The sequence below is a fragment of the Neomonachus schauinslandi genome, chromosome 3 (assembly GCF_002201575.2).
Source record: "Neomonachus schauinslandi chromosome 3, ASM220157v2, whole genome shotgun sequence".
Lineage (NCBI taxonomy): Eukaryota > Metazoa > Chordata > Mammalia > Carnivora > Phocidae > Neomonachus > Neomonachus schauinslandi.
Window position 1 is genome coordinate 26,982,345 of NC_058405.1, and position 16,027 is coordinate 26,998,371.

The 16,027-nt window shown below is 34.8% G+C and overlaps 1 non-coding gene across 1 annotated transcript; it reads left to right on the forward strand.

Annotated features, from left to right (window-relative positions):
- The first annotated feature begins 1,411 nt into the window (after positions 1-1,411).
- On the forward strand, positions 1,412-1,515 carry LOC123324434. Its single transcript, XR_006539806.1, has one exon. It is a non-coding gene; the product is annotated as a U6 spliceosomal RNA (small nuclear RNA).
- Positions 1,516-16,027: the final 14,512 nt, after the last annotated feature.

Genomic DNA, 16,027 nt, shown 5'->3' on the forward strand with positions numbered 1-16,027 from the left:
TAAGAAACAAAATTAATTGGATTTTACCCTTAATCATCTAATAGCAAAACATTTGAGACATTCTTGTATATTTCATAAACCATTTCGTGAAAGCAAAGGGCAAATATATGAGTATGGAAAGAATGACAAAATATATGAAAAATAATATTTAAAATGTGTTTTGACACTTCATTTTTATGATAATGTTTTCATGTCTTTTACTTAACTTGGTAATTCTAATTTATACCAATATTTTCCCGTCTGTGGTTTCTAAAGGACAAAGTCATCTGTTATTAGAGTTCTCAGGGTATTATTTAATTAGAGTTTTGCAATTAATACGAAGCAGGAAAAAAAAATTCCTTGCATTTTCCTAATTGTCCTACTAGAATGGCAAACACAATTATGTGTCCGCATTCATTCTTAATTGTCTTCCTTTCTTAAGATTAGAAACTGTGAGATAAAAGTGTCATTTAACTCTCAAATATAAAATCAGGTAATCAGAAGTCATATTCTGATTATTTAAAAAAATAATTGTAGCTATTTTCTATTATTAAAAATTCCATTTAGTTTGAACTTATGAGTATATATTGGAAAATTCAGACAAAGAAATTAAGAAAAGTATCATATGCAGCTGTTTCATTTAAGAATAATTTAGTGTCCATTTTCTTTTGACTCATACTTTTAACATTTACATATCAAAGTAAAACTGGATTCTATTTAGAAGTTAACTTGAAAAAGTATTTTAAATACATAGTTTAAATTTTTCCAAGTCACGCCAACCTATATTTTAGAGTAATAGTTACAGTAGAAATTTTATTGTCTCTCATCTCATTTACTGTTACAGGAAATCAGCTCCATGCTGAGTCATCTATTTATGTTAATCTCTAGTCAATGTTACATGTGTGCTAAAAAAAAAAAAAACCCAATTCTGGCAATAATTATCACTTTGCCATAGCCATTTTCTCCTCCCCTTTACTGACCATATTATTAATGAATTCCGATAAAGATGGTACATAAATGCACTTCGCTTCCATCAGTATTTCTGATGCTTATGGTGAAAATGGAATCAATGCAGAAGGTGCAATCATTGATGATCCCAAATCTCTCAGATGCTAGAATGACCCTCCAGTACTAAAAGAACTGGAAAGATCACCCTCTCATTTTCTCTTTTTTACACATCATTGACTTTGAATCTGAGCATCTCCAGTTGCATCCTTAGTGTTTCTCCGTAGAGAAATAAGTCCATCAGCTGCTCAGTCTGTATCCACCAATCGTTCATCTGATGAGCCTTCCTTCTTTTCTCTACTTTTGGCAACACAGAAAACTTTTCTCATCTGACCCCTCATCTATTCTCAAATAAAACCAACTATAAGTAGATTGTTAAACTCAGCTCACCCAAACAGCATAGTTGTATAAAATACAAAGCAAGTTGTTGCTACAGCAGCCCATATACTAAAATTGGAACAACACAGAGAAGATAAACATGGCCCCTTGCACAAAGATGACGTGCAAATTCGTAAAGCATTCCATCTTAAAATCTTTTAAAAAGCTGAAAAATAAAACATTGATTTATTTTTGAATAAAAAATCCATCTGCAACTTCAGGTTTCAGCTACAACATGAAAAGAACTTGGATATTAGCACTCCTGGACTTACACCAAGAAAAGAAGTTGAATAAATTGAAATTCAGTGACTTTCTTAGGCTTGTCAGAGATTTGTAATTCCCATGGCACATGACCACTCCAAATTCTGGAGAAACTGCAAGTATAGAGAATCACATCAGAGATATGCTTACCTAGAGCAGAAGCTACTGGAACCATAAACTGGTAGGACAACTTACATAGTAACTTTGGTGACTTGCTGGAGGCTGAGGGTGGATTAGCATGAGATGGGCAAACTGGTGGGGGCTGCAGTAGTAGATGGGCCTCCATAATTTTGTGGATTTCACCCTCAGGAACCCACTAAATTTTAATAATGAAGAAACAAGAAAAATCTCATTTTCCTGGCAAGGAAGGAGAAATGTAACCATTTTGAAATACATCTAGATAATTCTGCAAAACAAAGGCCTACTCTGCTGGGAAAAAGACTTTATCAGAGCCTTATCCCACCTGGAGGGAGGACAGTTTTACAACTCTAGGCCTACTTAGCCAAACTGTTTCAAATAAGGTGACGGAGGTGGAAGGCCTGGAAATACTTGTGAAGGTCAAGCCAGGAAAAAAGTTCTACTAAAACACTGAGATTTGAGATTTAATAGTAAGATTATAGATTGCTACCCATTACCTACAGTTTACCATCACAACAATAGGGCTCCAGCATAATAACATTGAATTAAAGCTAAAAGAGCTGCAAGGCACAGGGTGTATTTAGGGAGGTGTTTTTAGAAAAACCCAAAGACCACCAGGGAGACAAAAAGAAGGACACTTGGGAAATCTGAAGCTTTGACAGCTATTACTCTGGCAAATATTAAACATGGCCCAACTCCTTGCCAGATTAACATGAATCTCACACTGAAATCATATTTATTTTGCTATTTGTCAATTCACATGTCCAGTTTTCAACAATAATTATAAGGCATGTTTAAAAGGCAAGAAAAAGGTAGGTACCCATTACCTACAGTTTAAGAAGACAAAACAAGCTGGGGCCCCTGGGTGGCTCAGTTGGTTAAGCGACTGCCTTCGGCTCAGGTCATGATCCTGGAGTCCCGGGATCGAGTCCCACATCGGGCTCCCTGCTCAGCGGGGGATCTGCTTCTCCCTCTGACCCTCTCCCCTCTCGTGCTCTCTGTCTGTCATTCTCTCTCTCAAATAAATAAATAAAATCTTTAAAAAAAAAAAGATGACAAAACAAGCATCAAACCAGATGCAGCTATGACACAGATGTTGGAATTGCCAGACAGGGAATTAAAATTACTATGACTTAATATGCTAGAATAGTAATTAAAAAAGGTAGACAGCAAGCAGGGCAGATGGGTACTATAAGCAGAGATGGAAACCCCAAAAAATAACTCAAATGAAACATAAGAAACCAAAAACGCTTTCACACAAATAAAAAAAATGTCTTTGATGAGCTCATCAGTAGACTTGAAATGGCTATGGAAAGAATTAGTGAACTTTAAAATATGTCCGTAGAAGCACCTCATCTGAAATGCAAAGAGAAAAAAAGACTATAAAGCAGAAGAGTATATTCAAGACCCGTGGGATAATTTCTAAGATGTAGCATACATAAGTGGTATATCAGAAGAAGAAGAAAGATAAAAATATGCAGAATAAACATTTGAATAATAATGTCAGAGAATATTCAAAATAAATGGCAGATTCAAACCATAGATCCAAGAAGCTCAGAGAACACGAAGCAGGATAAATATCCAAAAAATATATAGATAGGCAATATATCATATTCAAACTGCAGAAAACAGTGGCTACAAAAAAAATCTTGAAAGAAACCAGTTTATAAAAATACCATTCCTTATAGAGGAAAATGGATAAGAATTGCAATAGACTTTTTATTAGAAACCATACAAGCAAGGAGAGAGTGAAGTAAAATATTTAAATATGGAATTAAAAACAAACAAAAAACCCCAAACACCAAAAAACCCACCAACTTAAAATTCTTTCTATACCAAATTATTTTTTAAAAATGAAGGGGTGGGAAGTCATCAAAGAAGGAGAGAAACCATGAGAGACTCTTAACTATAGGAAACAAACTGAGGGTTGCTGGAGGTGAGTTGGGTGGGGGGATTGGGGTAATTGGGTGATGGGCATTAAGGAGGGCACATGATGTGATGAGCACAGGGTGTTATATATAGCTGATAAATTGTTGAACACTACATCTGAGACTAATGATATACTATATGTTGGCTAATTGAATTTAAATTTAAAAAATGTGAAGGGGAAATAAAGCCTTTGCAGACAACCAAAATCTAAAGGAATTCATCACCACCAGACCTATCCTGCAGTAAATGTTAAAAGTTTTTTAGGGAGATGGAAAAGTACATAGGTCAGAAACACAGATCTGTGTAAGACAGGAAGATTTTCACAGATGGAATAAATGAAGGCAAATAAAATCTTTTATTTTTCGGGCGCCTGGGTGGCTCAGTCGTTAAGCGTCTGCCTTTGGCTCAGGTCATGATCCCAGGGTCCTGGGATCGAGCCCCACATCGGGCTCCCTGCTCGGCGGGAAGCCTTCTTCTCCCTCTCCTACTCCCCCTGCTTGTGTTCCCTCTCTCCTCGTCTCTCTCTGTCAAATAAATAAAATCTTTAAAAAAAAAATCTTTTATTTTTCCTATTTTTATGTAATAGATAACTCTTCAAGTAAAAATGTATTAGGTGATTATAGCCCATAATGAAATTAATGATGGCAATCTTCTAAAGAATGAGAAGGAGGAATTGAGAATACTCTATTATAAGGTATCTGCATTACTCATGAAATGGTATAGTGTTATTTGAAAGTGGATATTGATTAGTTGTAAATATATGTTCTTGGGCAATCACTAAAAAAATTATATAAAGAATTATAGTTGATATTCCAAGCTAGGAGATTAAATTGGAAATCAAATACTGCTGGTCATCTGACTTTGTTCTTTTATGAAGTTGTGTTGTCTACTGTAGTTCTTTTGCATTTCCATATGAATTTTTAAATCAGCCTGTTAATAACAACAAAAAAACCCACTATGCTTTTGTTTCTAATGCATTGAATCTTTAGGTCATTTTGAGGACAATTGATATCTTAATATTAATCTTTTAAACTCTCTCAAGAATTTTTCGTAGCTTTAGTGTACAGGTTCTTGGTTATCTTTCTGTCAGATTCACCTCAAACATTTAATATTTGCAATGCTATTGTAAATGGTATTATTTTGAATTTTAATTTCTGATTGTTGACAGTATAAAAAATTATGATTGCTTTTTATATATTGATCTTGTGATCTATAGCCTTGCTAAACTGCATTACAATTCTAGTAGAATTGTTTCTGTATGGTTTTAGCTGTGGGTTTTTTATAGATGCCCTTTTTCAGGTTGGATTGTTGAGGAAGTTTCCTTCGATTCCTAGATTGCTGACAATTTTTTTTTTTAACGTGGTGTTGGATTTTCTCCAGTCCTTCTCTCACATCTATCAGGATGATCACATGGTTTTGTTTTTTATTCTATTAATAAAGTATAAAATAATGATTAGAGCCTGGGCTGGGGTAAATTAGGTGAAGCACTTGGGCACAAACTTTGAGATTGCTCCAGGGTCATGAAAGATTGGGTACTTTTTTAAAGTCAGCATGCTAGGCTCTGCACTCAGCTCACTCTAGTATGGTACCTGATACAGACTGATTTTCAAAAATGTTACATAAACATTTTATTGCTGGAGTAAATCCCAATTGGCTATGGATATAGTCTTTTTAAAAAGTATTTTATTGTATTTATATTGTTAATATTTGGTAGAGATTATATATGTGTATATATTCATATATACATATGTATGTGTGTATCTATATATCTATATCTATATCTGTATCTATATCTATATATCTATATCTATATCTAACCAGGGTAATACTGGCTTCACAGAGGGAGTTGGGAAATGTTCACTCATCTCTATTCTAGTAGTTTGTAAAAAATTGTTTTTTCCTTTAAATGGTTGGTGGTATTAATCAGTATGGCCATTTGAGTCTGGGCTTTCCTTTGTGAGAAGTTTCATATTTATTAATTATATTTCCTTATTGGTTATAGGTCTATTAATATTTTATATTTTTTCTTGATGAAGCTTTGGTAAATTTTGTCTTATAAGCATTTTCCCATTTTATATAATTTTTTTTCCATTTTATATAATTTGTATAATTTGTTGCCATAAAGTTGTTCACGGGAATTCACTATAATCCTTTTACTTTCTGTACTTTCAATAGTGAGGCCCTCTTTGAGGCTTCATTTTTGTAATTTGTGTCTTTTTTTTTTTTTTTTGGTCAGGCTAGCTAAAAGTTTGTGAATATAGTTTATATTCTGGTTTTGTGATTTCCTCTATTGTTTTTCTTTTTTCTACATTAATGATTTCTACTCTAATATTTATATTTTCCCCCTTCTGCTTAATTTGGGTTTGGATTCCCCTTTTTTTTCTGGTTTATTAAGCTGGGACTTATGTAATTAATTTCAGACCATTCTTTCTATTTAATAAGTGTGTGTATATGTGTATGTTTGAAGATAAAAATTTCAGGAAGTGCTTCTTTAACTACATTCCATAAATTTGGATATGTCTGTTTTTCTTTTATTTATTAGCTCAAAATATTTTCTGATTTCTCTTGTGATTTCTTATTTGGTCAACATGTGTGTTTATTCCCCACATTAATGGATTTCTCATGTTTATTTGCTCTTAATTTCTAAATTCCTTAATTTTAAAAACATTTTAAATGATCTCAGTTCTTTTAAACATATTATAGAGTGTTTGAATACATGGTCTGTCTTGGAGAATGTAGATGCACTGTTGAAAATCCTATGTATTGTGTTATTCTTGGGTAGAGGGTTGCTGTCACTTCATTTAGGTCAGAGTGGTGGAGTTTGAGTCTACCAAATTCTTGCTAACTAATTATCTTTTCAGTTGTATAAACTGAGTAAGATGTATTCAGATCTCCAACTAGGAATGTTGAGTTGTCTGTTTCTTGCTTAAATTTTGTTTTTGCTTCATTTATTTTGTGGATCTGTTGTTAGATGTGATAGATTAATACTTGTTTTATCTTCTTGATTTGTTGACATGTGCAGGGTGATTCAAAATGTCCCCTTTTTTTTCTCTAACACTTCTTTAAAAAAAAAATCTTGTGTCTTTTTTCTTCACTTGATTAATTTTTATTGATCTACCTTCTAACTGACTAATTCTTAAATATGGTTTCCTTTAGATCTTTGAACATATATATATACTAGCTACACTGAAGGCTTTTTCTGCTAAGACCAACCTTGTAGTCCCTGCAAAGGCAGTTTCTATTGACTGCTTTCCAATGAGTCATGCTGTCTTCTTTGCATATTTTATAATTGTTGGTTGAAAAATGGACATTTTCAATATTATATTCTAGCAACTCTGAACACAGATTCACCATCACAGAGTCTTGATCTCTTTTTGTTGTTCCTTTTTGTTGTTTAGTGGTTTGCCTGGCCTAATTTTGTGGTATATATCTACACCAAAGAATGCAACCTCTGATGTGTCTCTCTCTTTCTCTGTTTTTTTTTGTTTGTTTGTTTTTGTTTTCTTGTTGTATTTTTAAGGCTAGAATCCTAGGAGTTGTACCTGGCTTATCATAGCTTGGAAGTAACCAAATGGTTGGCCAGAAGTTGGTCTGAAACATCCTCAGTCAATAAGTCTTCCACTTTTTCCTAATGGATAGGTATATGGCTCGGGGAATGAATTCAAATTCTGGCAAATGAAAACTATGTCCAGACTTTTACTTTCTGTCAGGCTTTCTTATGTCACCTCTGTTCCTGTGTAAGGCTTCACAACCAGTCATAAATGTGTAGATAAATATGTCTTGATTAGAATAAGGAAAGCATTACTTCTAACAGAATCAAGAAACAAAATAATAAAATTATTTGCTATGGAGGAGAAAACTTGAAAAATCAACGAATGATCTTGATAATTCACAACATTTTACTGTTTTGTGTAACATTTTATTTATGTGATGGTTAATCAACACTAGCACAAATTTTCAGTTATTAAAAACATATATGCTGTCATAATACCATGTACTTCTTCCTAGCACTTAACACAGTTGTAAAGTAGTACTTCGGAAATTCTGTTTTTGTTCATCTTGCCCACTAGACTATAAGTCCAATGAGGGCAGCAAACATACCCTGTTCTTGCTCAATATTTTACTTAGATGTCTTGCTAACATCCCCACATCATGTAGTATTTCTATGCATTCCAGTACAGATTGTAACTCAGAGAACTGACAACTGTATGAGGGTTCTCTCTGGGCACGTGTGTCTACTCCACAAAGGTGAAAAGCCTAACATGCTAGGGAAGGAGTGTTCTCTTCTAGAAACAACTCTCAATAGACATATGACAGGGTTGGTGGGTTGATTTGTAAGCTGCTCTGCTCTTTGGTGGTCTGTTTCTGAAAACTGTGTTCTTGATAGTGGTAGCAAAATTCACAGCAAGATTAAACTCTAGTTGTCCAGAGAGAAAACTTGTTAGAACACTGCCCTTCAGGCAACATTAAACGTTGCCTTTTCCTTTTCTCAGTTCTCCTCTTTTGTACTGACATTTTCTGGGATCACATTCCAAGAAACCCCTTATATAGGAATCCTTGTCTCAAGACTATTTTGAGAGAATTCAAATTAAGTCAGACCAATTTTTAGGATGACCAAACAGAAAGGCTCGATAGATTGAGATTTGTCATCATAACCTGTTTCTTGCCCACGTGTTTTTTGTTCGTGACAAAGCCATTAATTATACAAGTGAAAATTTTGTGGGATAGCAAATATTCTTGATTAATTTTACACTAATAGTAGAAAGCATAAATTCACACATTTTTAGGAAAAATTGTCTTCTGGATTCCTAGACTTAAAAAAAACAAACCTTGGGCGCCTGGGTGGCTCAGTTGGTTAAGCGACTGCCTTCGGCTCAGGTCATGATCCTGGAGTCCCGGGATCGAGTCCCACATCGGGCTCCCTGCTCAGCAGGGAGTCTGCTTCTCCCTCTGACCCTCCTCCCTCTCATGTTCTCTGTCTCTCATTCTCTCTCTCGCAAATAAATAAAATCTTAAAATAAAAAAAAACAAACCTTGAGTATTTCTTTCATTAGTTTTTTACTAAAACCCAATAAGTTATTCCACTCATCTTTTCTTTTCTTTTTTCTTTTCTTTTCTCTTTGAAGAAGAGCCTACTTGAGTAGGCTCCATGCCCAACATGGAGTACAGCATGGGGCTTGAACTCATGACCCTGAGTTCAAGACCTGAGCTGAGATAAAGACTCAGACACTTAACTGACTGAGCCACCCGGGTGCCCCCCCCCATCTTTCTGTTGACCAGTCCATCCATCCAGTGATCCATTCATCCAATGACTTATTCATCCATCCATCCTTCCAGTGATGTTTTCTTGAACAACTAATGTGGGCTAAGACATTTATTTTCTTAATAAACCACAATGACTTACTGCTAATAGAAACCTAGAAATTTGCTAATAATATAAGAGAAACTGCATGTACCAGTTTTATTTCAGGCTACAAATAAATAATTATTTGTATTTTCATTTTAATTAAATTTGCTCAGTAAATGTGCATTATGTTTATCAGCATATTCTATTAGAATATGACCCTCTTAAAAACTATCATGGATTGAAATGCCTAGGTGGCTCAGTCGGTTGAGTGTCTGACTCTTGGTTTCACCTCAGGTCACGATCTCAGGGTTGTGAGATTGAGCACCATGTTGGGCTCCACGCTCGATGGGGAGTCTGCTTGAGATTCTCTCCCTCTCCCTCTGCCGCTCCACCCCACCCACCACCCCCATGCTTGGACTCACTCTCTGTCTCTCAAAAAAAAAAAATGTATCATGAATTATAGAAAGTGTTCTGAAAAACCTATCTCCAAAAAGCATATCAAAGTTTATGTTTGAACCCCTAATTATAACTCATTAAAAGTCAAAAGTGTCTTATTTATCTAATAATTTAAAAGAGGTCAGAAAAAAAATATAAAAAAGCCAACTGTTTCCTGTAGAATATCTGAACTCTTTCCTAACAGGTAGGACTACAGTAGTCTTGCCTTTGATGGAAAGTGAGTGTCCTCTTGATGAAGTGATACTTTATGAATCACATCCTTATTCCCCCAGATTCAGTAATGCAAAGACATTTCCATGCTGATACATCAGATTTACTAGTTTGACATGTATAGTAGTCATGTAACACACAGACTTTATTACTAATAAGTGGATGCATGAGTTAGGATGAATTTTGCCTGCAGTAAATTCACAAATATTGTTAACTGCTAAAGTGAGATGTATGATCTCCATGTCAAACTTTCTATTATGTCTCCATATCATTCATTTCATTGCATAGCGGATTATCCTTTTTAAGTGTTTTCTAGATGGCTTTACAGAATAGGCAACATTAAATGTACTTCATGCTTAGAAAATACTAAGGAGATACATAGAGCATTTATAATAGCACTGAGGGCACCTTCCAAATATGTTTTCAGGAGTATTAGATATTCTTTCTTGCCTCACTATTGTAAATTAAGATAGTTAATTCAAGAAGTGCTTTAAAGTGTTACATCTAAGTATATGTGAATCACTACAGATCAGTAATAATGATGAATATTGTTATTCCTTAACTTTTTATAAAGACAATTAAAGTGCCAGAAGTCAGAATGTGAAAAGAAATGGAATTAGATTGGTCTTCCGTTAAACCTAATAGCTAAGTTTTTGTGTTTGTGTTTTGTTTGTAATAAAAGAATGTTAACCCAAACTCTCAGAAGAATTAAACACAGTGATCTGGGATATTTTAATTGTGGGAAACATGTTTCCAAAGTAAAATTATGAGAATAAGTTTCTTACATGCAGGATTTAGTGGAAGTGTCACCTAAACAAGGATAGATTTTTTAGATCAATAGGAGATACTTCTCTTTGAAAAACATGATCTTCTGGCAATTTACATTTACATTTTTAAATTCCTTTTTCTTACACATGTGAAGTTGTCAATAACTAAAATAAAGCCTGTCTACCAGAATGTCACGCTTTTTGCAAGCTATAGTATAGATCTTCCAAAAGGTTATTTACCAAGTAAGAAAACAGGCAGGAACAGATGTGCAGAGATTTTCCATGGTCTGTCTAGAAGTTCTGCTTTCTTCCTCAGAGAAGAAGAGATCATATAAAAGCCAGGAGGGGAGAGACTTAGGGGGAGGATATAGGAAGCATCTGTTACTTAACAAGTAAATGGATCTGGACGGTTTCAGAATGTGTGGGAGAACTAAAAGAGTGACAGGTAATGGTTTCAGCATCCCAAATGTCAGTGTTTGATGTGGGTAGAATAGGAAGTTATTTCTTAAGACGTGAAAGAGGAAACCAAAAATGAAAACAATTTTGGTGGTTTTCTATTTAATCTAGTAGGAGAGAGAGGGAGGTAGAGGAAGAGAAATCTTCCCCAGGAAAATAAGCACTAAAGTTTAAAGTATCTGGCTAGCTGATCATCCCTTCTGAATGCTGTCTTCTGAAATGTGTTTATTAATGACTAAAACAGTCCACCCTACCTACCCAAGGTCAGTCAGCCTAACCAGTGAAATTATCATGGAAACAATCTAGGGAAGTGAAAGTAAAAATGGATAAACATGTTGATTCCTAAAAAGACTCTTCTACTATGCTTATTTTTTACATGCATCAGCTTCTTTAATAACTCTCTAAGTAAGGAATAATTATGCTGATTTATAAAACTCAGGTGGTTTATATAACTGGTCCAAAGTGAGCTGTATTTTAACAAATTCTGTCTAACTCCAAAGTGCCTGCCTTTACACAACTCACCCACTTCCCATCTTTTTGGGGGGACATCAGTTATTTATCACATACTTTTCTGTTACAGAAAATTTTTAAATTATAAATATTTAAAAATTTAAAATATCATAAAATAAATATATATGTATCTTACTGTGCAGAATTTTCACATGATTTAGTAAAATATCAGATGCTAAGGACCTAGGTGGATTGTCTGTTTTAAAAAATAGACATGTATAGCACATGGCCTCAAATAGATTCTAACATGCAGATCCAAAGCCAGGAAAGTATTTGTTGATGACCATACGTTTTAAGGAGAAAGTCTGTAAGATAATATATAGTTCGTGGGCATCCTTGTGTGATCCAGAGAGGACTGACTTGAGTGTCCACAGCTTCTGCATGGATAACTGACATCTCTTTCCAATGATACTTTGGGGAGAAGACTGGGATGACCTTCCCCAGCAGTAAAATATAGCAATCCTTTAGCACATGGCTCCCCAACCACACCATTTCAAGAGGAATCTTGAGGGATAGCTGGTAGACAAATGAATATCACTGGAATATCATTCAAAATTATAAACCAGGGATGCCTGGGTGGCTCAGTGGGGTAAGCATCTGCCTTTGGTTCAGGTTATGATCTCGGAGTCGTGGGATCGAGCTCTGCGTTGGGCTTTCTGCTCAGCGGGGAGTCTGTTTTCTCTCTCTCTCTCTTTCTCTCAAATAAATAAATAAAATCATTAAAAAAAACAAAAGTATAAACCTGGAGTAGATTCTTACTCTTGGAAAAGCTAAGATAGAACAAGAATCTTAGGGAGTTTATGTTTCTCTCTGGGGGAAAAGAAACAGAAGTGGAGTCTATTTGGCAGCAATGGAAGGAAGCAAAGGCAACCTGCCCAAGCTTTGAGAATAGCAAACCCCAGGGCAGAATCCAAACCCAGAAACCAGGTTCTTACTAACAATGGATGAAACTGAATTATAATGCAAAAATTGGATTTTGACTTGTCAGAGTGCAGATTGGTTTTTAGAAATGCGTTAAAAGCTACTTCAGGGGCGCCTGGGTGGCTCAGTCAGTTAAGCATCTGACTCTTGATTTCAGCTCAGGTCATGATCGCAGAGTTATGAGATCGAGCCCTGCACTTTGAGTGAGGTGTTTATGCCCAGCAATTTAAATTCAAAATCTATAAGTGACTTCTAGTTGCCATGAATAATGCTAGGGATGGTGAATAAAACAGTGCATATGACATGCAAACCAGTTGTGGTTATGATTGCAAAGTTTTTATTTCAGAGAACATTAGCAGCGATGTTTTTGTACTTGAATTGGTTTTATTTTTCTATTGTTTTGAAATTTTACCAATAATGGGTCATGTTTCTCACTTCTTTCATGAAATATATTAAGAGTTCACTGAAAGATGACAGATTTGAAACTCAAGTGACATGTGAAATCTTGAACATAAATGGGCTTGAAGGTGGATTGTGGGGAGAAATGATGAATGGTTGGACAATGAGTGTGGGAAACAAATAATTTTTGTTTAAACAAAATTAATAACTTAATAACATTAAGTTAACCTGAGGACAACAGCTGGATCCTCAATGCTTCTTTCTCCATAAACCAAATGGTGGCAGCATGTGATTAAAATAATATCTCCTTGGGGCGTCTGGGTGGTTCAGTCGTTAAGCGTCTGCCTTCGGCTCAGGTCATGATCCCAGGGTCCTGGGATTGAGTCCCGCATCGGGCTCCCTGCTCGGCCAGGAGCCTGCTTCTCCCTCTCCCACTCCCCCTGCTTGTGTTCCCTCTCTAGCTGTCTCTCTCTCTCTCTGTCAAATAAATAAAATAAAATCTTAAAAAATAAAATAAAATGATATCTCCTTGATTAGGCAATGTAAACATTACTGAAAAAAGTTTCCTGTCAACAAACGTATTATAGTTCATTATTTCATATTAAAATATCCTATTATCTTCTCTTATAAATTTATATCTTAGTCCTAAATAAATTGTATAGTATTTAAATAAAGAAAATAAACTCTTTGTGGCAAAAACATTAGAATCAAATCTCCAAAAGCCCCAGTATTGTCAATATTTGTTAAAATTCCATTCTATCAACACTGATAAGTAAATGCAAGAACATATGTTCTTTGGCCCTCAGTGAAGATATCCAAGCATATTTTAAGGGACTGTTTATGACTGTACGACTGCAGACAAATAAGGGGCTACCAGAGCATTGAAGCTGTATAATTCACCATGGCTCATTTGCACAGAAAAATTACAGAACTTGGAGATCCTGGGCACAGAGCAAGTGCCCACTAGCATTAGACAGGCACCAGACACTTCAGTCCAGAGATAATTCACCTGCAGTATTCTTGCCTACATGCCAGTGTATGCTCTTATAATACAGTGAGTATAATAATAATTTAAAAATATGTTTGTAAGATTCTAAATTTATAAACATTCATTTAAAATAGTTGGCAGCTGTGTCATGGTTGAGAAAAAAGTATATTTATTTAGCCAATTTTTTGTTCAAATTATCATTCACAATCAGGATCCAGTCCCAAATTTTCCACAGAATAAATAACTGTGTGACTACAGCAAGGTGAGAAAAAAAGATTTTTCTAAAAGCTGAATATGACGGCATCTCATCACATGAAAAAACACATTTGTAACAATTGTTTTACATGAGAATTGTGTTGAGATAAATTGAAATATTGGAAGGCCATACTAATAAACTCCATCGAGCGTTCCTTTCGTAACTCACTCAACAAAATTCGGCAAAACCTCTTGTGTGAAATTTGTGATGCAATTTGTTAAAACTAGGAATGTTCCCCAAATCCTTTATAGTCCCAAGGAGCTATATTTCACTGATTAATTAGCAGAAGATAACATTTTTCCAAAGGTAAAAAGAATGATAGAGGTAAAGGTATTCTTTTGCTAGAGTCTGTACGTCACAAACTATAGAATTCCACATACCTGAATATGGCAGTAGTAGGTGTTCATTTAATCTCTCTTAATAAAAGTGGTTGAGTGAAATATAACTGTGACTGACTTTTCACAACTCCCACATTTTATTTCAGAATTTTTTTATAAATTTCTAATATTTCCAATACTTACATTTCCATCACTAGTATTCCCCCAAGCCCCAAACTCCCACAAGATGTCAAGAATCTGTGGTTGAGAAAATGGTTTTTTTTTGGATGTTAAACAGTACCATATCATAAAACAATCTATGTACCTCTCCTGCTTTAAGATATTATTTGTGGTTTTGCATTATATCTACAACAGTTGAGCAAAAGACAATTTTAACAGTTGTGTGGTAGGCATCTCTAAGGCCTCCAATGATCTCTGCCTCATCGTATTTACCTAGCTCTGTGTAATCCTTTCCCCTTGAATATGTGTTGGATTTATTAATACTTCTAATGAGTGGAAGATAGCAAAAGTTTGTAATGTCCCTACTAAGATTAAGTTACACAAAGACTATACAATCCATCTTAGTTCCCATGGTTTCTCTTACACACACACTTTCTCTAAGGAAAGCCAGCTGCCATATTTTGCCTTATTGATAGGCCCATATAGTAAGGACCAGAGGAAGCTTGTAATAGTCAATGAAGAAAGGGGCACTCAGTCTAACAGCTCACAAGGACTAAATACTGTGAACAGCCATGTGAGTGGGCCCTGGAGTTAGAGCCTCTTCTAGTCCTGCCTTCAGCCGAAGTTATAGCCCTGGTTGTCAGTTTGAGCACAGGTACATGAGAATTTGAGCTAGAGACATTTTGCTAAGCTTTGCCCAGATCCCTGATACACAGAAACTATAATATAACAAATGGTCATTGCTTTATGCTTCTAAGTTTTAGGGTAATATATTATGCAGAAAGAGATAACTAATGCAGTTGTTTATAGGAAGCTAGTTTTAATTTTTCCCAATGATGACATCTAAAAAATATTACAGCTCCAGACACTTGCCTTTATTCTCACAGCCTGAGTTCACAACAACTTAAAAATTTTTCAACATGGATGGATTCAGATTAACCAAACCCAAAGATTAACCAAGAGAGCTCAAAATAATACTTTACCATTTTAAAAAGAATTAAAATTGCTAAGAAATAAAACTGTCAGGACTTTGGCATTATATTGTTCCCATATACATACTACAAACTTAAAATTGTCTAGACTTCAAATTTTCAATCTCAAAAAAGGCACTTTCTTTTTATTTCCTGCAATTTCAAATTTTGAATATTAAATACTTGTATAAATTCCAGAGATAATTATATATTCTGCCTTTAAAAAATCTGCCTACTTCCAAACAATTTATTAAAAAAACTAAATATCTAAAAATAGTTTGGTGTGTTATTTTGAAAGAAATATTGGAAATGCTGGTAGATAGAAAGTACTCCCTGTGTCCACATTAGCCATATGGCTTCATGTACTGTAAGAAGTTGTTATACTTCTGTGGAAATAAGAGATTTGCAGAATTAAATAACTGATAAAGAGAAATGATAAATATGGGAAAAAACGCATTATGGCTTTTGATTGATTTTTAAGGTGCTAGTGACAGGATATGAAGGATGGAAAGTGGTCTTACAAATCAAGGTTTGATTTAAAACTATAGCAATAGACTTA